Source organism: Equus asinus, chromosome 7 (assembly GCF_041296235.1).
Source record: "Equus asinus isolate D_3611 breed Donkey chromosome 7, EquAss-T2T_v2, whole genome shotgun sequence".
NCBI classification, from domain to species: Eukaryota; Metazoa; Chordata; class Mammalia; order Perissodactyla; family Equidae; genus Equus; species Equus asinus.
In genome coordinates this window covers 23,256,234-23,280,838 of record NC_091796.1, presented here as the reverse complement: position 1 = coordinate 23,280,838, position 24,605 = coordinate 23,256,234, and the positions used below count along the sequence as shown (strand labels likewise).

At 36.9% G+C, this 24,605-nt stretch overlaps 1 protein-coding gene across 2 annotated transcripts in view; it reads left to right on the top strand.

Moving 5' to 3' along the window:
* Positions 1-24,605, top strand: part of DCC (DCC netrin 1 receptor) — a 1,085,205-nt gene that overhangs the window by 436,495 nt on the left and 624,105 nt on the right. The gene's annotated exons all lie outside the window — the stretch shown is intronic.

Below are 24,605 nucleotides of genomic sequence, written 5' to 3'. Positions count from 1 at the left end.
ATGCTTCAATGAGCATCACAGAATATAAACTCTCGAGCCCTTCTCAGGAAGTAAAGTTTTAAAATAGTTTGAAGTCCAGTTCACCTGATGGTCCAGTAAAAAATATGACATTTCAGGAAGATGGTGGCAGTGGTTCTCAAAGTGTGGTCACAGACCAGAAGCATCAGCATTATATGGGAACTTGCTTAGAAGTTCCCACTGTGAACTTACTGAATCAGAAACTCTAGGGAGGTGACCTAGCAATCTCCGTTTTCACAAGCCTTCTAGGTGGGACTAATGTTCACTGAAGTTTGACAACCAATGGTCTCAGGCAATGTTTCTTGAATTTTAATGTGCATACGAATTACCTGGAGAGCTTGTCTTGAGTGTGGCCGAACATCTTTATTTATAACACTTACAACAAGCACCCAATCTGATGTGTCCCTTCTGCACCAAAACATTTGTGAAAAATAGGTTTGGTATAATATTTATATGACTTTATTTTCTTTTACAAAATAATTTAATACTTTGAATCAAACCTCATGAAAACTATTATTTAACAAATTAGGAAATAAATATATTTCTAAGTGTGCTATTTTTTGTCTCTTGCACTGTAACTATGGTCTTTCCTATAGTTAGGTAAGATACTAAGTCATCATTGTCCAGTGCATTCAATAGACTTTACAGAGGCAAAAGAGTAAAGGGTTTTTATTGGAAGAAACTGACATGACATACAATTGACATACATATATATACACACCCCCACACACAGTATGCATATGTGTATGTATGTATGCATACACAAATACATATATATCACATGCACACATATAATTGGATATTCTTTCATGTTACTACCCACTGTGAAAACATTTCTTCCCTTGTAAAGTCTATGAAGCTGAATAATTTGCATTGTTTTTCTTAAATTTCTTAGTTTAATTTTTTTCATGGGCAAACAGCCTTTTAAGCATACTTTATTTGCCAATTGATTCACTGACATAGACGACTGAGTTTAGCTTATTTAACATTCTGTGGATGTTTTATAATTAATAAAGTTGGAGTGGTGGGTTATTTAATACAATATCACATATGGTCAAGAAAGAACTTGCTGTTTTCATAAATCCTGAAAGAAATACAATTTATATCACAGTCCTTTTGGTTTCCAAAACAGAAGAATAACTCAGTTTTAAAGCACCACTGAGAATGCCATGCTATTTCAAAGTGATTTACCTTCTAGTTTTCCCCTGTCTTCTAAACTTGTTTTCTTTTAATTTCAAAATGTGGATTTTAAGTAGAGAAAATGTTGCTGATAGACATTTGTTTCACTCGGGGGTTATAATAAACTGCTGCTGATTTCACTGCATTGGAAATGTATAAGGTGACATCTTGTAACTGAATATTTTTGGAGGGCAGATTTTGTTTTGCTTTTGGTTATGATATAATAAGATCCTATTCCAAGTCTATAATTTTGACCCTGAAACTGAAATTATGGTTTTGTCAGTCTGTTCAGGCTGCTGTAACAAAGTCCCATAGACTGGGAGACTTATAAACAACAGAAATTTATTTCTCACAGTTCTGGAGGCTGAGAAGTCTAAGATCAAGGCACTGGCAGATTCAGCGTCTGGCAAGGGTCCACTTCCTGGTTCATAGACAGCCATCTTTTTGCCATGTCCTCATATGGCACAAGGGACAAGAAAGCTCTCTGGGATCTCTTTTATAAGGGCACTAATCCCATCATATAACACTCCACCATCATGACCTAATCACCTACTAAAGGCCCCATCTCCTTAACACCATCACATTAGGGGTTAGGATTTCAACATATGAATTTTGGGGGGCTGCCAACATTCAATCCATGATTGCCTTCAAAGAAAAGAGAATCTTTACTTTAGCAAATTGAAATATTTCAGAGTAAATTTATTCAAAATTTAACCATCAGTGTGTGTGTGTGTGTGTGTGTGTGTATGTGTGTGTATACATACACTCCTTAAAATTAAATACCTTTAAAACTGATTTTTTTAAATGGATCGTCTTTAAAAGTCACATCTAGTGACTCAAGTTAAACATCCTTATGATATGATGATTCTTATTATTAAAAATGGCTTTTTTATCTCTGTGTAACATTTAAGCTTTTCAAAGAGGATTCAGATAGATACCATGGGAAAGAATAAAATAAAATTTGCGTTTCTTTCTTTTTGAAATTGTTCATCAACAACTTTTGGATGAACACTATTTGTCCTTATTTTTAAATTATGTGAATTTTCATTCATTAGAAATTTTAGTGGATACCGTATTTTGATATAGAGAATTTTCTCCTGATCCACCAGGAATATTTTTGCTTTGACATTTTTATTGAAGAAATAATTTTAAAATACTATTTTACTTTCTCACCTTAGAAAGTGAGATTTACTGAATGTATTTGAATCCCTTTCTGGTGAGTGATGGATTTATGCAGTTGTTCAAGATAATGCTTTCATGTATTAGTAAGAAAAATGTTCTGTAATTGTACACACCATCAGTGATTGTGTTGGCTGTGTCTTTCCCATAGAGGATTCCAGAAAAAAGGAGAACTCCTAACTTTTATGGTAAGAGATGAATTATTATTATTCTACCAACCCTCAAATACAATAATTTAACAAGCGTTTATTCAATTCTACGATAAACCAGATGTTATTCAGAGCACAGGAATGAAACATAAAACACACTCTAACCCAACGGATCTTAACATTTTGAGAGTTGATCATATGGCAACATTATATAATAATTCAAAGCAATGCATTTTATAAATGACAAACAAGCCAGGAAAACAGTAAATTATGTAACAGTTCAGAAAAATGGAAAGAGGCACTAAAATCAGAATGTGGGACTTGAGTTAGAATGTGAAGAGAACCTTAGAAGATAGGTCAAATTTGGGGAAATGGAAGGAATGTGTTGAAGATTCTGGGAAAGGAAATAGCTTGAGTAAAGATGAAAGGAAGTTTATTTATTTAATAGTAAGTGACAGGATTACCTTGGCTGGATCAACGGACATGTGGAAGAATCACAGGGCAAAAATGTATGTTGGCCATATAGAGTTGGGTTGCATTTTGGAGTTGAAAGCCAGAAGAACTTGGAAATCCAAGTTCTTATATTCCACTTCCTATAAAAACCTTTTACTTAGTCAGATAAAATATACAAATGCATCCACCTATCCAATAATATATGAATATAAAATGATTTTGTTTTTAGTTATGCAAAAGTTTTCTATTAAATAAGGTGATGAAGTGTGTGCCCAAGAATCTACACCTGCTCAAGCATATGTGTTTACATGTGAGTGTTACAGTTGTCATTTACTTGTCGCAGTAAAAGTTTGCAGCTACCCAACCAATTTGTTGTGAGGTGAGCTTTGTCTCACTTTGCTCCTGAGACATCCTCATCTTCTGTACTAATCAACAGTGACATGTTAAGTCATCATGAATGACAATTACAGACCTCTCATTAGAGGATATGATTGCACAGCTAGGTGGATTGATGGGCTAATTGGTGTTTCCTCAGAAACTGAGCTCCTCCCCACCAGCCCCCTTCTGACAATATTATCAAATATGTATTGAAGGCAATTCAGGTAAAGTGTCTTCACTTGGCAAAACAGATATGATTGCTTAGAAATTTATGCTAAGAGCAAAATCTAACATAGCTCTCTGAATTGTGATAATACTCATCATTATTCTGAGTGCATTGTATTTTTTTGGCGTGCTTTTCACCTTCAGTTTGTGCGACACTATCTGTGATGCTGAGGGTCAGCTTTTACATTTTGTCTTCACCTGGGAAATATAATAAGTGGACAAAGTATTTTGCTGAGGACTGCCTGGTTAATGAAAAGCAGAAAGTCAGATTCAAACCTTGTACTTCCAATTGCAGGTAGCTTTAACCAAAATACAGTTTACCTCTTTTCACCACCAATCAGTTGACGCTAGCCCTGGAAAAGGGGTCCTCAATCTTGAACAAGCATCAGAATGACCTGTAGTGCATGTAAAAATGCAGAGCGCTGGGTCCTAGCCTCAGGATTTCTCATTCAGTAAGTCTGGGGTGGGCCCTGATTTATTTACAGCTGCTGGTCTGGAGACCAAGAACCATTGCTGTAGAAGGAAGACCATAAAAGAAATCCTGCCTGAAGGAGTGACTTGATGGTTATACTCTGTTGCCCAGATATTCAGTTCCTGGATCCCAACCCTACATGATTCTCACACCTTTCTGGATGCAGTTTGTCCTTGTACCTGAATGCGTATTTCATTTCCTACTTTGCTTTGGCTTCCTAGCCAAGGCCTCATGGTCTGTCTCCATGAGGCAGACAGGGAGAACTATGCTGATTAATCATGATCAGATTGATTCTTGAGATCTTTCTAATCCAAAATGACCAAGCATGGCCTCAAAGAAAATAACTAAAAAACTGGCCTACAGCCAGTAGAGCAAATGAAGGCTGAGAAGTAAAATATCATCTTTGTTCAAACCATGTACATTATTCATCTATGTATTCAACAGTATTTATTCTACTCCTACTATATGGCAAACACCTTTCCGGTGCTGAGGATGCAGCAGTGAGGTGAAAACAAAGTCTGCTTTCATAGAACTCATATTCGTATGAGGAGAGACATGATAAACAAGGAAAGAGATTAATAAACCAGATAACTTCAGATAGTTTAGGTGCTATGAAGGAACTAAAGCGGGATAACATGATGCAGTGACTGGGGAACTATTTTAGGTAGAAAAATCTGTGCAGGTCTTTTTGAGAAGATGGCGTTTGGGCTGAGACTGAATGATAGCAAGCAGTCATCCGTCTATATCTCTGTGTGGTAAAAGTAATGGTGAGATTTGGAGTGATGGTAGAGGAAGAGCTTTTAGGAAGAGGAAACAGAAAGTTGCAAATGGGTTGAGCCTGAAAATCCTGAGGCCTTGGGGCTGGCCCCGTGGCCGAGAGGTTAAGTTCTCGTGCTGCGCTGCAGGCGGCCCAGTGTTTCGTTGGTTCGAATCCTGGGCGTGGACATGGCACTGCTCATCAAACCATGCTGAGGTAGCGTCCCACATGCCACAACTAGAAGGACCCACGACGAAGAATATACAGCTATGTACCAGGGGGCTTTGGGGAGAAAAAGGAAAAAATAAAATCTTAAAAAAAAAAAAAAAAACTAATTAAAAAAAAAAATCCTGAGGCCTTGTTGGCCATGGAAGGGAGTTTGATTTTCTTTAAGCACACTGGAGAATCATGGAGAGGTGACAAGATCTGCTTTATAGTTAAAAAAAAAAAAAAATCACTTTGAAGAATGGAGAATTTGTAGGATAGCAAGACTAGATCTGTTAAGAGGTGATTTTGTCAGGCCTTTGTTTCAAACATTGACCTTGAACTTGCAGCAGTGGCTTCTTTAACTAAAATGTTGCTAAGTAATTTCCACCGGCAAATCCTAGATTGCCCGTACCAGGAATTTGGCTCTTACCCTAGATAAAACATTGTAAAAGATATTTTGACTGAGGAAGCAATTGCCATCTGGTGAGAAATGACAGTGGACTGCGGTGTTAGCAGTGGATATAGTGAGAAGTGGTCAGATTCAGTGCCTCTTCTGGAGGTGGATCTGAAAAGTCTTGCTGAAAAATGGATTTAGGGGGTGTAGTAGATGCTATTTGTGCCCTGTTCAGATAGCCTTTGCTAGCTGGAGAGTCATCGTCTAGGTTTTTGGGGTGTGGGCTACCAAGAGCTATACTTGTCTCTCTGTCAATCACTCAGTTCTGTCTGAGATCACATTTTTGCTTTTCTTCACCCTCCATTCATCTTCTCTCATCCCCTTTCTCCCTACAGCAATGGTTTTCAAAGTATGGTCTTGGGGAAAGTAGCAGCAACTTTACCTGGGAACATGTTAGAACCATAACTTCTCAGATTCCACCCCAGACCTACTTAATCAGAAATTCTGGAGATGGAGTTCAGAATTCTGTTTTAACAGTCCCTGCAGGTGATTCTGATGCATGCTCAAGTTGAGAACCAGTGCAATAAAGCAGTCCCCCAATAAATCACTTGAACAAGAATCTTCTTTCATGTTCCACTACTAGGAAATGCAAGCAAAGATAGGGAATGGAGGAAAATCAAGAATTGAAGGTGATTCCTAGGTTTTTGGCTTAACATCTAGCTGACTTATGGTTTGATTAGCTAAGATGGGATAGACTTGTGCAGGAGCAAGATTAAAATTGAGGTGCTTATTAGATATCCAAGTGGGACTGTCAAGTAGGTTGTCAATATACAAATCCACAATTCATGTATAAAGTCAGGACTGGAGTCATATATTTCAGCGCCTTCATTAGATGGATAATAAGACCTAGGAAGAGATCCTAGAAAAATAAGAGAAGAGGGTAGCAAGAACCTCTAATTTTTGCATGTATTAGAAACTACACAAAATAGGTCTATGTGACTTCTTTCTCTAAGATTGTATAAAATAATCTTATTTGTTCCAAAACAACATTTATAAAACAGAACCAATAATAGCTAGCTGTGTTAAGAATACAATTATTTGTACCGTGTCTATTTAAAGGGTTTAACAGTTTTGCTAATTACTGATTGAAGAATTCAAGGTTGATTTTGCTTTAAGGATGTATAAAGAATTTTTTAATCTGCTAAGTAGAGAGGGATTCTTATGGAAGATAACATTTTTACATACATACATTTGGATGCCAGAAAATCAGGACTGGGTAAGATATCAAGAAGACAGTTCTGATCCATGTGTCCAAATGTGAAATATGCAGCAGAAAAATACAAAGATTGAAGCTGGAGCATATCCCAGAATTGACAGTATTTGCACAAACATACATGAAGATGGATTTATTTTAATGATCATAAAGAGAGTGCTTTGTTGTAAAGGAATTTTTGTAATTTTTATGCAAATTATTAAAAGTTAAATTCGTGTGCCCAATAATTCTGTGAATGCCTTAAACACCTCTGCTTCCTTACTAACATGATTTCTAATTTTTCCTTTAGTCATGAGTTTAGTAAAAGAAAGCAAATCTCACATGGTTTTTTTAAAAAACATACATCATATTCAGGATTTTTCATTACTCAATGCTGATTAAAACACCACCCACATTGCACAAATGCTAGCCTCAATTATGTCAGTTGCTTATGATGCAAAATTTAACCCAGTATCCAGAAGCAGATTGCTGGAACAAATCCTAAGTATTTTTCTAATATTTATGGACTAGCATAGGTAGGGCAGAAGAGCAAACATTTAGGGACCATTCAGAGCTGACTCTTCTTCCAAGAGTGATTTTTCTATAGACAACTAAGTCTTTTTTGGAATAACATTAGTATGATATAACATGTTGCTTACAAGCATGGGTTCTGAAGTCAGATGTAATGACTTAGGTCCACCACCTATCAACTGTATGACCCTGAGCAAGGGAATTGATCTCTTTCTGCTCTCAATTTTCTTGTCTATAAAGTGACAATTCTGTAAGGGTATTGTGAGGATTAAATTGTATCACGGTTGTAAAGCACTTAGAAAATTGCTTGGAATATAGGAAGTCCTCAGTAACACCCTTAGCTTCACATCAACTGCCCCCAATCTCTGAGTTACAGGAATGCCCAGTTAGGCAAATGCATCATTAGATAAATGGATGTCTATCTGTCTGCTAAGAAGGACAAACTTCTGTTTGACTTGGTGTGCTGTTAAGTGATGTGGAATAATACAGTACTTTTTCTTTTTAAGTAAGGGGAATCTTGTCATATTTGTTCTGTTTCTAATAAGCACCCAAGCTGTGTACACCTATTTTTACTCTTTCATATTTAGAATCATCTGATTTCTGCTTCTATTAAAATGGCAGAAAGAAGTGAGTCAAGAAGCTACCTTCTTCCTAATCAGATGAAGGGTAGAACTGGACATCATCATTTACCCAAGATTCATTATTTGATTCTGCTTTACAATATTTCATGTCAAGGCATAAAACGGCAAAGCAGCTTTACAGACAGGAAATATGATATACTGGGATGAACTGTGAATTTTTAATTAGAAAATGTATATTCTGGGTTTTGTCTACTATACGTTCATCCATCCATTTATTCAGCAAATACTTACTGAATACCCTAATGTATACTAGTCACTCTTCTAGGTGATCCAATAGTAAACAAAACAAAAATCAGCTGCTGCAGCTAGTGTCCTAGTGCCACTATAGCGAAATTAACAAATTAACAAATATGTTATGTAGTGATTTAATGCTAAGAAAAATGCAAGTTGAATAAGGGTTCAAGACTGATGAGGAGTTTTTGGGTTTTTTCAACAATAAATTGTTATTTGACCTTATGCAAGCTGTTCAATATTTCTGGGTTTTGGTTTTCCCATTTAGTCTGTGTGTTTAGGGGAACACACGGGCATGAGATCTAGGACTCCTAGGGACTTTCCAGTTAGTTGGGACTAACCCAGGGCACCATGTAGTCACTCTATATAGGAGCCATCCTCCATTTAAGAGAAGTCATCTCTACCTTGCTCTAGTTAATACAAGGTCCCCTTGTATTAAATTTGCCTCCTAACTCTAACATTATTTTATGGTACATTCCAAAGCAATTTGCAATCATTTCCTCACATTAACTCACCATTTTATTCATTGACTCCTTCATTTATATAATATATATTGAGGTTACACCATATGTCAAGAACCATGCTGGAAGACTTCGATCAGTATTTATATCCCTATGTCACAAAAAAGAAGTAGAGCAAATAAATATGAACGAGTTCAAAGAGAAAGAGCTGATCCATGTAGAGTTAAAGCTAAAATTCCTTCTTCTCTGAAGACATACTATGTTGCTTCTTTTGTTAATGTTCTGTCCTCATGAACTCAGAGAAAGACAGGGCTTCTTGATGTTTGACTCACAGCGATGTCTATGAGAGAAGTTCTGATTTTGGCCATCGAAAGTCTCTGAACAAAAGGTTCTGAATTAATGGCCCAGGATTTATGCTTTATAGGTAGCATATTCCATGACGTAACTACAGAAAATATTCTTTGGTCAAAGAAAGAGAAGAATTTGCCATTAGAGACAGGGAGTTTTCTGCCTAACACAATGAAAGGATCTGTCCAAGAGGTATTCATCTGTGCTAACATCCGACTTCCTTCATGACAAGATGTCAGTGAAAAATGAACTCACTAAGATGCATCCCAGTTCCCTTAGGGCAAGAAAGACAGAGAGGACACAGAATAAGCTTAAAAGCAAGTCCTAAGAGAGGTCTGAGAGCAATTTCCAACAATATTTCCCATGTGTTACCAGGAAAAGACAGTATCTCTTAAAGAAGACTGAGCTGCCCAATTGGCTTACATTTCTTCATTAAACCCTCCCTGTGACCTGTAGATACTCTGAAAGGGAGCTTTGTATTGACGCTGTTTTTAAATGTGAAAGACAGTAAAAGATAAGGTAATTACTATTGATGATGTCAATAATTCTCCTCAACCAATAAAAAAAAAAATCATAATGCAATGCAGCAATGGCCCTACTGAAATGCTATAGTGTTTCCAAGAGCAACCCATCCCCAATCCCCAGGAAGAAGACCCTGCAAAACTCTGGAGTAAACAATTAGAGCTTGTAAGCCTGGCTCCAGCATCACGTAATGCCCAACTTCTGAAGACACAGGGAGGTCTCACTTAAAATAAGTTCCATGTAAAATGCTGGTCCTCCATCATAGGGCCTAATATAGAGCCACCACAATAAATCCTTAAATAGAAGCAATGGCAAATGGCATAAGTAATGGCATTGATTCCAGTCGTCCTTTCCAGGGATTTGATTGATTTCCAGCAGGTAATAGATTCCTTCACATGGCTCACTTCTCTCACAGGAAGCATGCATTGAAGTAAAGCAGCACTAGATTTCTTTATGGACTATGGTTCTATGGGAAGGAAAGAGTTTAATGAAGAGGCTCTGAGCTTCAAATGATTAAGTTTTAACTGCTCCCCACCCCTAACACACATACAGTGGTGAATGCTTCTCCTAGTCTCACATGGAGAGGTTGGGAGCTTTCAGAAGTGGTGTACCTGGTCTGACCCTAATCTTCTAGTGTGGAAACCTGGAAGTAGGAAAATGCTGATGGCTCAGCTTCAACTAGAATAAGCAGTGGTGGAGGGGGACCTCCAATGAGAGTTCAATAATCATTTAGATTGAAAGTGTATGTGATGGATATTCAGAAAAGATCTATGCAAAACGAGGGTGACTCAGACTGGGGGTGGGCACATAAATCTGTCAGAGGGTAAAAACGTGGAGAATATTTTCATGGATTCTGATCTGCCATGTAGACCAAAGTCAGCCTGTCTGACCTCTTTAGCAAAGGAGCATTATGTTGTAGGGTCTTCACATTGTAGGTAAAACGTATCCATTTTTTACATGGAATGCTTTCTACCGAGATGGACTTTCACTCTGGAACATATTTTTGTCATTATTTTTCTTTCCATCTATCTGTATATGGAATCTCTCCTACAACATGCATCTGGAAGTATGTTTTACGTTCTTGATTTGTACTTGGTTTGAATGTTTTGCTACCTAGCCATTCTATTCCTCCTTTGATCTCTGGGTTTTAGACTTATCTTTGAACTTAGATACCCAGAAGAATGGTCAAAATGTTGGACATTCTGTAAGGTACAAACACTGACCAATCAGAATCAATGCCAACCAGTTTGGTGGAGCAGAATCTGGAAACTTTCTGCTCAAATGGCCTTGATCTGTTGATTTCTGGATATTGAGATGTTCCATGGAGGGACTAGGGTATGTGAGCATCACAACACTTGAGAGCTCAAACTAGCAGCCATTTCATTATCGGAACAGAAATATTTCAATATTTTAGCAACCAATGTAGCCATAGTGATTCATGAAACACAGCTTTTCCAGTGGAAATTATAAAGCCACCCAAACAACGAGCCAAATGACAATTCTATGAATATATAAAGACCTTGTCATCAGTTCATCATTGTGACCAATCCCTATCCCTCAAATATACACACTTCCAATTGGGAAAATTCTCCAAGGAAAACTAAAAATACAGGGTTAAATGTAAGTTACAAGGAATAGGAACAATTTCTCAATGATGAACCTAATCCTAATCTATCTATTACTTTAATCTTTGAGAAGAGAGTAATAACAAGAGAGAAGGAGAGGGAGAGGAGGAATAAAAGTGCACCAATGTGAAGGCTGTTTCACCTTGACTTGTACTTTTTATTAGAGTAAAAAAATTGACCAGCAAAAGAGAGAAGAGTGTGTCTTGCCCTGTCTTCCCGCAATCCAGAATGGGCAGGAGTATAAATCATAAAAGAATGATGATGTTGAGCTAGAAAGAACGTTATCCCATGTATAATTTGGGGAAAAGGCACATGATAGTGAGATGGAATGTATAGGTTTGGGATCATTAAGCAATCACTCAGTCACAGAATATTTCTTGAAGTTTTGCCTTGCTAGATGCTCAGGGAGTATAGAAGTTGTATAAGGAAGCTAGCTGTCCTCAACTGGCTTACAAGTTATTTGAGTGAAACAAACCAAATACATATGAAATCATTTAGATCGATTCAATAACAGCTATAATGAAATTATAAATTTGTGGCATAAACTATAAATTATCCAGTAGTTTAGATAAGAAGAAGATCAGTGAGGATAAGTCTCCTTTAGGGAAAGCTTTACTCAAAAGATCAGACTCAAATTGTGCTCTGAACATGGCTAGGGTTGGAATGAGCATAGGGGAGAGCACCAAACTTCTTATCCTGAAGATATGAAACTGATTTCTTTTGGACATCTAGAAAGTGTGAGGAATTGACATTGAACTTGCCATGGTCATATTCAGCTAATATCCACAAACTTACTGCTCACAGGCTTCTATTAAGAGGCAGAGTTTGAAATAAGCCTGCTTGGGCTTCAGATCCTGTTTGCTAGTTATGGCCTTGGATAAATGCCTCCGTTTCATCATAAGAATGACAGCGCTTTACTTAATAGGTTAATGTTTATAAAGTATATACAAGAATTTGGTTTGTAGAAAAAGTTTGCAATATGCTGTTATTAAAAATTATTATCTCCCAAGTTAGATCTTTGGATCAAGGTTTATTACCCCAGCTACAAAAGGGCTCCTTCTGCTTTGCTTTGCTTGTGTGAGGTGATCGGTAGCAGCAGAAATACCCCAGTTGAATGACACAAGCATTAATTAGCTTTGTGACACTAAGCAGGTCATTTGCCACTTTTTCTCATCTATATAACATGAGTAGGATACAGTAGTCACCAAGATTCCTCCAGTTTTATTATTTTGAATCTAGCTGTATGAATTGACACTAATTAGTGCCTGCTAATTATCCTGTTCCATAAATTGCTTGAAAATGGTAAAGCAGAAGAAGACAGCTTTGATACTGTAGTTGGAAGGAGAAACAGGGAAAGGTTTATTGATTTGATTTTCTAATGTTTTGATTTTTTACATTTCATTTCCAAATCAATTTATACTGTAGGCACATACTTTTGGGAGGAGGGGCATATACATTGGTGGTTTAAAAGAATGCATTTTGGAATCATAGAAATACTTTCAGTATTTTTCATGACAAAATTTAAAAATTTTCAATTTAATTTAATTTATAAACACTTTCTATAAGGGCTTCAGAATTTTGTTTAATAGTTGGGATGGTTTTCTCCATTCCAAGATTATACAAGAATTCTTGGTTTATTCTAGTAGCTGTTTTGTGTATTTATTTACAATTGCATTTATTCTTTTATCCATTGGAATTTGTCCTGTTTCATTGCTTGTGGTCAAGCTCTGACATTATTAATATTTTTCCAGATTGCTACCAAGTTGTCTCAACAAAATTTATATGGTTGTCCCTCTTTTCCTAGTGGTTTGAAATTACACATATTTCCTCAAATATATTAAGGGGTTTTTGGACTTTCGATTCTGTTCCATTTTCTTTTTGACTATTCGCACTCAAACACTTTGTGTGGCAACTTACAGTGTAAGCTCAGGCATATCCCACAACTTCTTTATGATTAAATTTTATTTTTTAAAAGGCAGCTTTGACAGTATGTACCTCAGAGATGTTGCAAACATGGAATCAAATAATGCTTTAAAGAATTGAGCATGATATATGGCTCAAAAATATTTGCCATTGTTACTGAATCACAACGTTATCGCGTCTTCTTCCTGCTGCTGAATTTCATTGATATTTTGCAATCAGTTCCAATGTACTCTGTACGTGTGTGTGTGTTTTCCAGGAGGCTTTAGACATTGGTAGCGTAAACTCATATAATTTTTGAGAAAGCTTTCTCTGTCCCTCCTAATTCTGAGGATTAGTACTGCCCAGCAGGAAGCTTTGTTCTAGACAGTGTGCTCCCTACTGGGCTGCTCTTGCCATCTGCCCTAGGTCATACCTGCCCCAGTTAATTATGTGTTGCTGTTCCCTCTTGAAAATAAGCCACAGCATCTCTTCTGTTTAAAACAAAGACCGATTCCCTGCTGGGTCCGTTTTCACAAACCCTGCCAACACTGGATAGAATTGGCCACTTTTCTCCCTCTTTCTCTAACTCTACAGGGAAAACTTCACTCAAAATCAAGAGTGGGAATAGTTCTCATAGCTGAGCAGCTGAAATTAAATCCAGCAACTGCGAACCTGGTGTAGGGCACGAAAAGAGTGTTGAAAAGATCAAGGCACAAAAATTCACAGGCAAGGTAGCATCTTTTGTACCTGCTTCCAAAACAGAATCTCAAGAATTTGTTTTTTAATAAAGCGTCATCAGCAAGGGAATATACCCCCAAGCAGCAAAGCTCATAAAAGCTCAAGTAGCTTTTATAACTTGATTATTTATTAGAATGTTTTTCCATTTTTTTAGAGCAGAAAATCTAGCATAGAATTTTATAGTAGAAGAGCTAAAGGGATATAGATTTCTTACATGCTTGCCAGTGAACTCAACTTTTGATTTCAGTGTTCACATTTAGGAGATTTAGCAGAGAGAGCACATGGACTTTTCAACTTCATTTATTTGATTTGGGAGGTAAAAAAGATGAATGTCCAAACCCAGGAATAAAGTTTTGTAAAATATTACAACACCCCAAATCATGAGAGAATACTATTGCTCTTGGGTAAAATCGAATTGGAAGCAAATAGAACTAGAGATCACAGTACTTAGATAGGTGTTGGGGTTGGTTTGTTTTTGAATCTTCAACTAAATTTGGGGTGGCCAGAAAGAATTCTCTTTTCCACCCCTGAAGTATAGAAAATCAGCTGCTAAGTCAGAGATTTACTTCTGCACTTCTGCTTATACCCTGTGAAAGTATTGCTACCATCACGTGCCCAAGGACAGAGCTTTAAGGAATATAGTCCATGGAAGTCTGAGTAATCAGACAGTCAAACTTGGAATCATTCCCAGTTCTTCAGAAGTAAAGTTAATTAATCTGGGAGCCCATCATTTGTGTATAAGAAATTCAAGAAAAGTGTAATTAGTTCTGCAATTAGCTTTAACTTTTCAGAAAGATTTCTCAAAAGTAGGCATTAAAATCTTACCCCCTCCTCCTTCAAACCATATTTTTAACTGGTTTATTACAGCTGGTGTTAAACGTGCTGTCTCATTGGTTGATCTTGCTGTAGAGGGAAAAATCCCATTATTGGCTGTGTCTGTACAGTAAAGTTCTGCTTTATCTCCGTCCTCAGTTGTGACTTATTAGTTGCTCTTAACGAGCATGTGGCTAGGAACAATGTAGTGAACATTGTTTAGCATCTTGAATAGAAAAGGCTTGATCATGCTTCCCTGAAAGCTGCTTTTCATCGATTCTTTAGAAAACATTTTCTCTACCTGTTGCCCTCCAATTGAGCTTTACCTTCACCCATATGAATTTTGTTATGATGATTTTGACAAAAGAACTTGAATAAAAGTTGTTCAGGAAAGGGGAATTAAATACGTTACATCTAAATTTTGAGTCCTATTGTTTTTTCCAAGTTAGAAAATGTAGAGTAATTTCTAGAGTCAGGTTTTATTTCACGCTATTGAACATTCTAATCCAGACGGCTATTTAACCAGTTTGGGTCAGATAAAGTAATGACTGCCACAAATATCTTTAATTTGCCTTTTTATCTTTTATATATTAACAAAATCATGGTGTTTTATAGCCTCAATATTACCTCTCTCTTTTCTCTAACTTCTGATGCTTCTAGTAACAAATGAACAAGGCATTAAACAGGATTTGTATTCTTCTTCTTTCAGACTGCTAAGAAGGGAAAGTCCACAAGTAGATGATTACAACTAATGATACAGTTCCAATCTGCCAGTAGCTTAAAGTCTATACTATCTTTTTATTCAAAGTGAGGTGACGCCTCCAAAAGAAATGTCTATCACAGCAAGTTAAGGATGGCATTCAAAATTTATTACAATATATCTAGCTCTTTTAAGATTATGTTGCTCTATTTTTCCTATTTTATGTATCTTTTCAGTAGATTATCCTTATGTTTATACAATTTCAGTCAAATTTATTAAATGATGTATATATTTTCTTAAAGTGTTGAAGACTCAGTCCAGAAATTATCATGTTTGCTGTAAAGTAGGAGAATTTCCAAGGCAATAGAGTTCCCAAGCAGCCCACTGCCTTCTGTCTGGCAATGATTTTAGGCCCGCCATGAACATCCCAATTAGCCACAGTCTCCGTCACTCCTTTTTCTTTTACACAGAGTTTGTAATCCCTGGACTACTGAAAGATATTTGGTTAAAAATCTAGTCATAAAGTTGTTATTACTGTTTCACTTTGGGTTAATCTACTCACCATTTCCTATAAAACAAAATCCCCTAGGCCTTCTTTGTCTATTCCTCTGTTCCAAATAAATAGCAAATTGAGTTAAAAGGGAACCTGAAAATGTGCAATGTCAAGTCTAATGCTGAAGGTCAATTGAATCTAAATGGACTTATTAGAATCATAGCAGAAGTTCAACATTTATCTATTCATCATCTACTTATTGAGCACCTACTCTGTCCTAGGCCTTATTCTAACTGCTGGGTATTGAAAGAAATATAATAAGCAATGGACAATGGTAAGGGGTGTGCTATGTAAACAAGTTACTTTACTGCAATTATAATCCTACCAATAGGTTTTAACCAGACACCAGATGATCATCTTATAAGTTGAGACAGATCATATGTTACTAACTTAGTGTGAGTAGAATGACTGGGACATTGAATACAGCTTTTTGTATACAAAACAGGAATACTACAGAAATGCATGTCCTTCTTTGACTGTTATAGTAAAAATACACGATGGATTTTATTTTTTCATATTTCAATAGCAGTCATGGTACCGTTGTAATATACTTTAAATTAAAATTGATATTCTATCTCAAAAAAAAAAGAGGCTGAATTAAAAAAACAATTAATATCAAAACTCTCCACTCTATCTTACCAGGCTTACAGGCATAACAAGAGAAGAAGTCAAAATCAATGTATTTTTATATCTAGAATTGCTACTATTGTTTAGACAATCATTTTGCTTCAAGGTGCTCTCTAGCAATAATTTTTACCTTTTCATATTAATTTTTTTTTAAAAAAGTGAGATGTTTGTTTATTATCTTTTATCTGTCTGTTTTTTATAAATTGTATTTGACCAACAAGTCAAGAATAACAAGATTTTGAAAGCCTAAAACAAAAACAAAACAAAACAAATCTCTGGGCACCGGTATACTTTATGTAGGATAAGTTTATAATGTCTATGAAAACAGGCAAATCAATACAAAGTGAACATGTTTTCTTTATTTCTAAGGATGTTGATAATATATCAAACTCAATTGGTCCACTAACATTAACTAGACCTATGAGGTACATATAAATTTACTTTGGGAAAATAATTCAAGGCATAGAGCTTTTATTTTTTATATAGTTTCAGCACTTAGATCATCATTTCTTTAACATTTTCTAAGCTTATTTTCTTGCAAGCCACATAAATAACAAGCATCTGTATATTAAGATAATAGTTATTATGGATAATAGTTGCTTTTATTGAAAAGTCAACATTTATTAAAAGCTTACTGTGGAAATTGTATATTTATTCTCTCATTTGGGTCACAGAGCCACCCCATGAGGCAGGTACTATTATCGTCTCTAGCTAATAGGTAAGTGATTATAAAAATGAGTCAAGGTCACACTGATGGTTTTGCTATAGTTAAAATTTCTCCCTCTTGAAATACTTCTTTTGCTTCTTCCTCAAAGTTCCTGGTTTTGCAGTCCTCATGTTATTGTATCCTTTAATTTGATTTTATCTCAGCTTTTCAATTCCTCTCCTAAGATCAATGGCAGGGCTGGGACAGTGAGACAGAGTGACAAGGACTGTGGGCTTAGGCAAAAGTCAAGACAAAAGTCACTGAGGAAGAGACTCCAGAGGTGAGCCGGACCAGGGCAACTTGCTGGTATATCTAGTAGTATGGGAATCTCATGTTGCTTTCACAGACCAGGCAGCAGACGATCAAGTTCAGAAGTTCAGTGCCCAGGAGAGAGCTGGACACAGAATAGATTCTTTCCAAGCAGTTTCAAATGAATAAGTGAATGACTGAACAAAAGAAAGTCATCTAAGATGATCAGATCTCAAAATAGTTGGAAATCAGGCTCAAGGAGGCAGCATTAGTTTCTATTTATTACATGTTAAGTATTGTACTGAGAAACTTTTCATACTACAATTTGTTAAATTCCACAACCATTTTATTAAACAGTACACCTTCCAGGTGTATAACTAGCAGAGAAACCAGATGTCCAGATTTCGGCATGAAAGCCACATAGATGGACTTAATCCATGGTAGAAGTGAGGTTGGGAAGTTGCAAGAGATGCTGTCACTATTCCTCAGAGCTTTGTTTATCTCCAGGAACTTGACTGATAACACAGGAAACAATAGCAAATTGCATGATTTCCAGAGCCTGGAAGCAGGATTCAAATATTCCAACATATCAGACTTTCGCTGCTCCAGGGGGAGGGACCAAGGCCACAGGTCTTATGAGCAGACAGAGTAGGGATGGGCAACATGCAAAAATGATCATAGGTGACTACTGCAGCTGATGAGCAAGTTGGAGACACACAGACACTGTCTGTGCGACTAACAAGGGGCCAGGAGTCCCCGCCTTTAGGGTTTTTTGTAAGTGAGGAGAGGCAAGAGTTGTAGTAAAAACTCAGAGCACTGGCAGTAAAGAATTTGGATCTTGGTTCCAATACACAAATCATTAGTTGTCCAGTTTTTGGCAAATAGCTTTCCCTGTCCTCAGTTTACTGGTTTCCGCATCTATAAAGCAGGAATGCTGAATATTAGGCTACATGTCAGAGAGAATTTTAATAGGTTTCATAAGTAGAGGTGAGGCTGTTTATGTGCTCGATGCCTCTAATTTCACACCCCAGCCCAGCAAGAAGCACACTTAACCCTCCGAGTATACATGTTGATTTGGCTTTTTTGGATCCTATTTTGTATCATGAGGGCAAATTGTAACCACTTATTTATTCAACGCTCATAAATCTGTATCCAGTGAGCTGAGACAGTTTCTGAAATACTTTTCTAAATATTGGAATGATGGATATGATGGTTGGGTGAGTGTGACTGTGGGACGGGGAAGATGGACGTAGAGGAATTAACATTTCCCAGCCTTATTAGAAATTTAAAATGAAGACTAAACCTACCTTAATCCACTGGTAAGATTTCATGAAATCCTCTCTCTCCATGTTTTACTCTTAGAAAAAAATAATTATTTTGAAAATAGGTAAGATTAGAGTCAACTACTATCACTTATTTGTTAACTAGACATCCTATATCTACAACAGTTGATTTTCCTGCTAAGCTCACATGCATCCTAGACATGCTTCAGGCAGCTATTAATTCTTTTCTGTCTTTAACTGAGTATCAATTCGGGAACACAGAATCTCATTCAAAGCACTCGGTTTTATTGAAGCTGTTTATTAGTTATCCATCACACAAAGCCAACAGCAGGGTTTGTGGCTATGTGTATTTCTAGAAAAGAAATCTTTGGTTTCTTTGTATCCAAAGGTGTTTCCACTGACCTGTTAACGATGGATACCCCTTTTGAGAGGCCTTCCAAAGACTGGCTGGGTTTCTGTTTGTCAGAGCAGAGGTAATTGGCCCCCGCAGGAATGAAAGCCATGACCTGGGTTTCTTAAGTGAAACTGTTAGAAATGGCTTCCAGGGTTAGACCTACAGTGGAGGCAGCCTCCCAATTCATCTGGACAGTGGAATGAAGAGGTAGTCAGCGCAAGGGTATGATCCAGCCCCTGGAAATCAGGCAAACAGTGGAGGGTCATGCTCTGGGTATCTCTGGGTTCCCTTAACACTCTGCATTGAGCTCTTCACTGTGAAGTAACACAACCGTTCCCATTGGCTCTCAACTCTCTTTATTCTCAGCTTCTAGTGCTCTCCAGCCTCCTTTCTCTTCCTAGGCCATTTCCAGGTTCTATTTATCTTTTCTCCTTATCCCAACTTTTCATCTTTACTCAGAGCGTCCCTGACAAAGTATGGCAACTCCAATAATTTGATCTGCATGAGGAGCAAAACTTAGAGAGACAAAAAGAGAAAATATTTTTTTTGTAATTACTTCTTTTCTCCCTTAGAATTTCTACATTCATAGCTGTAATAGTAAATGGAATAATGTCCCATATTTATGTATAGCTTTGTAAACTTTTGAAATGATGTTTTAATGAAATACTCAATGACTTATTTTGTCAGTGCAGTTTCATTCCAGATTTACTAGGAATTTGCTACCATGGACAAAGGCAAAGACACAAGAAACTCTCTGAGACTCAGTTTTCTTATTTGTAAAATGGGAATAGTCACTGTACCTCACAGAGTTGTTACTGTGATTAGAAAAAGTGTGTGTAAACCCTCAGTAATGTGTTATTATTAAAGGGATATATATATATATATATATATACATATGTAATCTGGCCAAATGATCATGAGGATAGTGACTGAAAGTGACATTAGCATACAAATTTGTATGGAGGCTTGTTTTAATGATGAGTAAAGATGATTACAATCATTCTACTCAGGACAACAAATACCTTTAAAAGATTTGAGCCAATGTACAAAATTAGTTGCATGCCTTAGTGAATTTGAAAATTATGTATATACATATATGGTACGTATGTAGTGTATGTATATGTGTATATATGCATGTGTGTGCACATATATAAAATTTGATGTCTTCGGTTTATGAAGACATCTTTTCGAGGTTTCAATGGAACTTAAGATAATAGAATTATTCCTTGATAGCCACTAATTTAAAAACAAAAACAAGAAAGTGGCAGTGTCTATGAGTATGGATTTAGTAAAAGTTTTAAATAAAGTTTTCTTTTGTTAATGATAAGAGTATCTTTGTATTCTTGGAAAATATTTCTGAATGTATAGTTGGCCATTCATATCCATGGGTTCCACATCCACAGAATCAACCAACAGTGATCAAAAGGACTCCGAGGCCTCTGTCTGTACTGAACATGTACAGACTTTTTTCCCTTGTCATTATTCCTGAACAGTACAATATAACAACTATTTACATAGCGTTTACATCATATTAGGTATTGTAAGTAAACTAGAGATGATTTAGAGTATATGGGAGGATGTGGATAGGTTTTACACAAATACTACACCATTTTATATAAAGGACTTGAGCATCCACTGATTTTGGTATCCTCAGGGGTCCTTGAACCAATCCTGCAGGAATACCAAGGGACAATTGTAATTTAAAAGTCGTGTTAATAGTTTTGAGGCAATGATCAATATGTATATCGATTCAAGGACTTCTTCCCATAACTCAAAAGTATGCACAACACTTTGCCCTAGAGTTTCTTGGCACAGATTAGAAATAACTGCTGTACAAAAAATAACATATAAATAAAATGAAATTCTGGTCTTAACTATCAATTCTTCCTCTTCAGGCTATTAGTACATGTCTTAGCTTTAAGTTAGTGGGTTACATTCTACATGTTTAAGCTCATCCACATCCTCTTCTTTTCATTTTCCTGCTCCATAAGTATTTTGCTATTTAACCGATCAATCACCATTACATGGGTTGCATTTTCATTTCGAAGAAAAAAACAGTAAAAAATCATATCATGGATATTCCTTCTTAAACAGATTGGACACTGGGAAAAACAAACACTAAGTAAATGCCTAATGGGGTGAATCTGAGAGGAAAGTGCTTCTAGTAAATTCAGACTGTGGACATGTTTGAGTAACATTTTGTTATCTTTGCTCTGAAGACATATGCTAATGGATGGGCTTGAGTAGCATTAATGAGCTCACTCCATTAAATTAGTTCTTTTTTCTTGTTAAATATCCAAAAGAGAAAGATGGTCCACTTAACCAGGAACAAAAGTTTTCATTTTAGTGCAAAAGAATCATGATGCATATTTCCTTTCTAATTTAATTTCTAACCATTAAGACTCAATTCTATAATGACCCACTGAAGCACTTGAAGAGATTAGAGAAGTATAAACTGAATGTCATTTGAATTTGGCTGGCTAGGCACCACGATGTTATATAGCATAATTCGAATTTAACATCATATTTTTATGAGGCCACCAAGATGAGGCCCAGTGACTTCCATGAACAATTACTAAGAAGGCCATCAAACGGAATATGAGAATTGATCTCTTCTCCGGTCATCGTTATTATTAAGGGTCACATAGGCCAGGCCTTCCAGTCTCTGTAATTTGAACTTTTGTTAAAATAGCCAATTTTTCACTCTCAGGATCACAGGGAAAGGTTGCTTTCAGTCTGTGGGCTGAGGGAAAAAGATTACAGCTCTAATGAGCCAAATCTGTGTAAATGAGAAAATAATAATCTCCTCATAATTAGAACTTCCTTTTTAGACTAAACGTTGGCCATGAGTTTTTCAAAAGAAGAAAAATCACTTCACTATTTCGTTAAAAGAGTATATGAAAATTAATGCCAAAGAGATTACTTGAAAGGAGGAATGAAATGACTTTGGCTTGTTTTCACAAATATGTGCATTGTTGGAATCTCATTCTGATTTTCTAGTCAAAACAATTATTGTTCTTTTCTATGTAGTTTAGATAGCAAGGACCAGTATGTTGTCTAGTCAAGTAGCACTTGAAGTTTACTGCATAAAACAATTGCTCTCAGTCTTTGTGAAGATTGTCCTATAGGAAGCAGATCTAGAACACCCATTTCGCACATGGAGAAATGGACCATGGCTTGCTCTAGGTTTAAATGAGTTCTTGAGTTAGAATTAGAATTCAAGAATGTCAGCGCCTATATCCAATATGAAGATCATTGGAAGCAGCAGGAGCAGTTGCAGTGGTGATGATGGCATAAATCGGAAGGAGGAAACATTTTAATAACCCTGGCAGGACTCAGGTAATGAGCAGATTTCACTTGGAACTCAAAACCCAGAGAAGCATGTGCATAGCTGTTTGTGGTTGGATGCTCAGACTTACCCATAATGTGGTGACATGTTACTTAGTAAAGGCACAACATTCTGCCAGTGTTCCTGGGCTCCTTTTTCTGGCTTCTCCTGGCCCTTTGAGATCTGCTGAGTTCCCTATCCCTCTAAAACTTGATATTTCTGAGACTTGAGACCAAGAGAATTTAGAAGTTTAGTTGGAAGTTTTATAGCCATTTGGAAAACCCTGCTGGAGAGGGCAGTCCCAGAGAGGAGAGTGAACTGATAGCGTAGAGAGTGAAGGTAGAGGAAGTGAGCTCTACTATGCGGCTTCTGTGGAAGGTTATGTCACAGCCAAGGAGGGCTCCAGCCAAAAGAAGGGTCATTGAGGGGAGGCCACTGGAATGGGGCAGCAATGTTTACTCGCTTGTAGGGAGGTTTGGGAAAGCCAATGTTCAAAAGTCAGGGATTTTCCATAATTAAAGTAGCTCCCTTTCCATTCTCAAAAGAACATCACTCTGCATTATCTTGATTCATCACCATGACAAACTAGTAAGATAGTCTGAGCAAATACAGTGTTATTGTCCACATTTTGGAGATGTTAAAAATGTCCCATAGTTGTGATGTGGTTGCCCCCAAGATCAAAAAACTGGTTGATGTGAGAGCTTAACTTCCTGTTCCTTTTGTCTGACCCTTGATTGAGGACTAACTGGGGATTGGTCCAATGCTTAATTACTTCGCCGAAGGAACAGGAGGCCCATCCCTGTTCTTGTTGTTTTATGTGGTCTGTGATAGATATGATTGATAAGGTTAAACATGTACAGGAAATGTAATAAAGTAAAATCTACAAGGCAAAGGCTTTGGTCGCTTTGACAGCTGTTTCTGAGGTAGATACAACAGTATTGATGCACTGATCCGGTGATCACATATCCTTATAATAGGGATTACTGCTCCCGGAGAAAGGGCTTTGATCAGTTGTAAGAACTCAGGGATTATATGACACTTTAAAAAAGTCTTCACCACTCTTTGTTAGTTGTTTGGTCTCCTCTGATCACTTCAAGTCAGAAATACAAATTATAAAAAAGAAATGAAGTATTATGCTTTCGTAGAAAAACGAATGAAAGAAGGCCTTTGGAAATTTTCCAAGTTATCACAGATAGACTGTGTTAATCCTACTGATAGCCCACTCATAAAATATTATACTTACTGTGAAGTTCAAATCTTACAATTTGAAATCAGTAGCACACTGATTTTTAAATTCCTACAAAAATCTCTCCATCTTCCCACAAGTCCCTCTCAACGACACCACCAAACAAACTCACAATTTTAGTATAAACAGAAGCAATAAGATAATTCTCTTAGTATTCCTGAATCAGGTTTCCCTCTAAGAGTTCCTTCTTCAACATTTGCTAAATTTGCCCTGCTCTCCGACTCACAGTAAACAGAGTGCAGAAGCATGAGACAAAAGCATCTCATTCATCCCACATAAATCTATTGAACCCCAGCTATATGCTTGTTGGTTAACTCAGTCTTGAAAATAGAGCCAAGATGTGGAAAATATAGAAACATCAATTGGCAGACATGTAGATCAGCTTACTGTGGAGGAGTATAAAATGGAATATTTTTGGTTGTTTTCCCACTCTCCCCTTCAATCTTACTTAAAGCTTTACCTCTTAAAACCCTCTGGCCCACGGGGCTGGCCCCGTGGCCGAGTGGTTAAGTTCGCGCGCTCCGCTGCAGGCGGCCCAGTGTTTCGTTGGTTCGAATCCTGGGCGCGGACATGGCACTGCTCATCAGACCACGCTGAGGCAGCGTCCCACATGCCACAACTAGAAGGACCCACAACGAAGAATATACAACTATGTACCGGGGGGCTTTGGGGAGAAAAAGGAAAAAAATTAAATCTTTAAAAAAAAAAAAAAAAACCTCTGGCCCTGCCAAAAGTACAGCCTTGACTGGGTTAATAAACCTCATGGGCACAAGAAGCTATCATTTGTCAAATGTTTTACCAAAATTAAGATATATCATGTCTATAGAAGCCCTTTGATTCTCCAACGGGGAAATAGACCAGTCAACACAGTGAATAGGGCTAATTTGGCCTGGCTTGTTCTTTCTAAACTACATTGCTATCTCATGGGTGTATGACAATCAAAGTTAATAACATGGTAGGTGGCATAAGTAGATTAGTACTTGCCAGATGGATGGTATTGATGTAAGCGATATGAGTTTGGGGGAGAGAGGGAAGGGAAAGTTT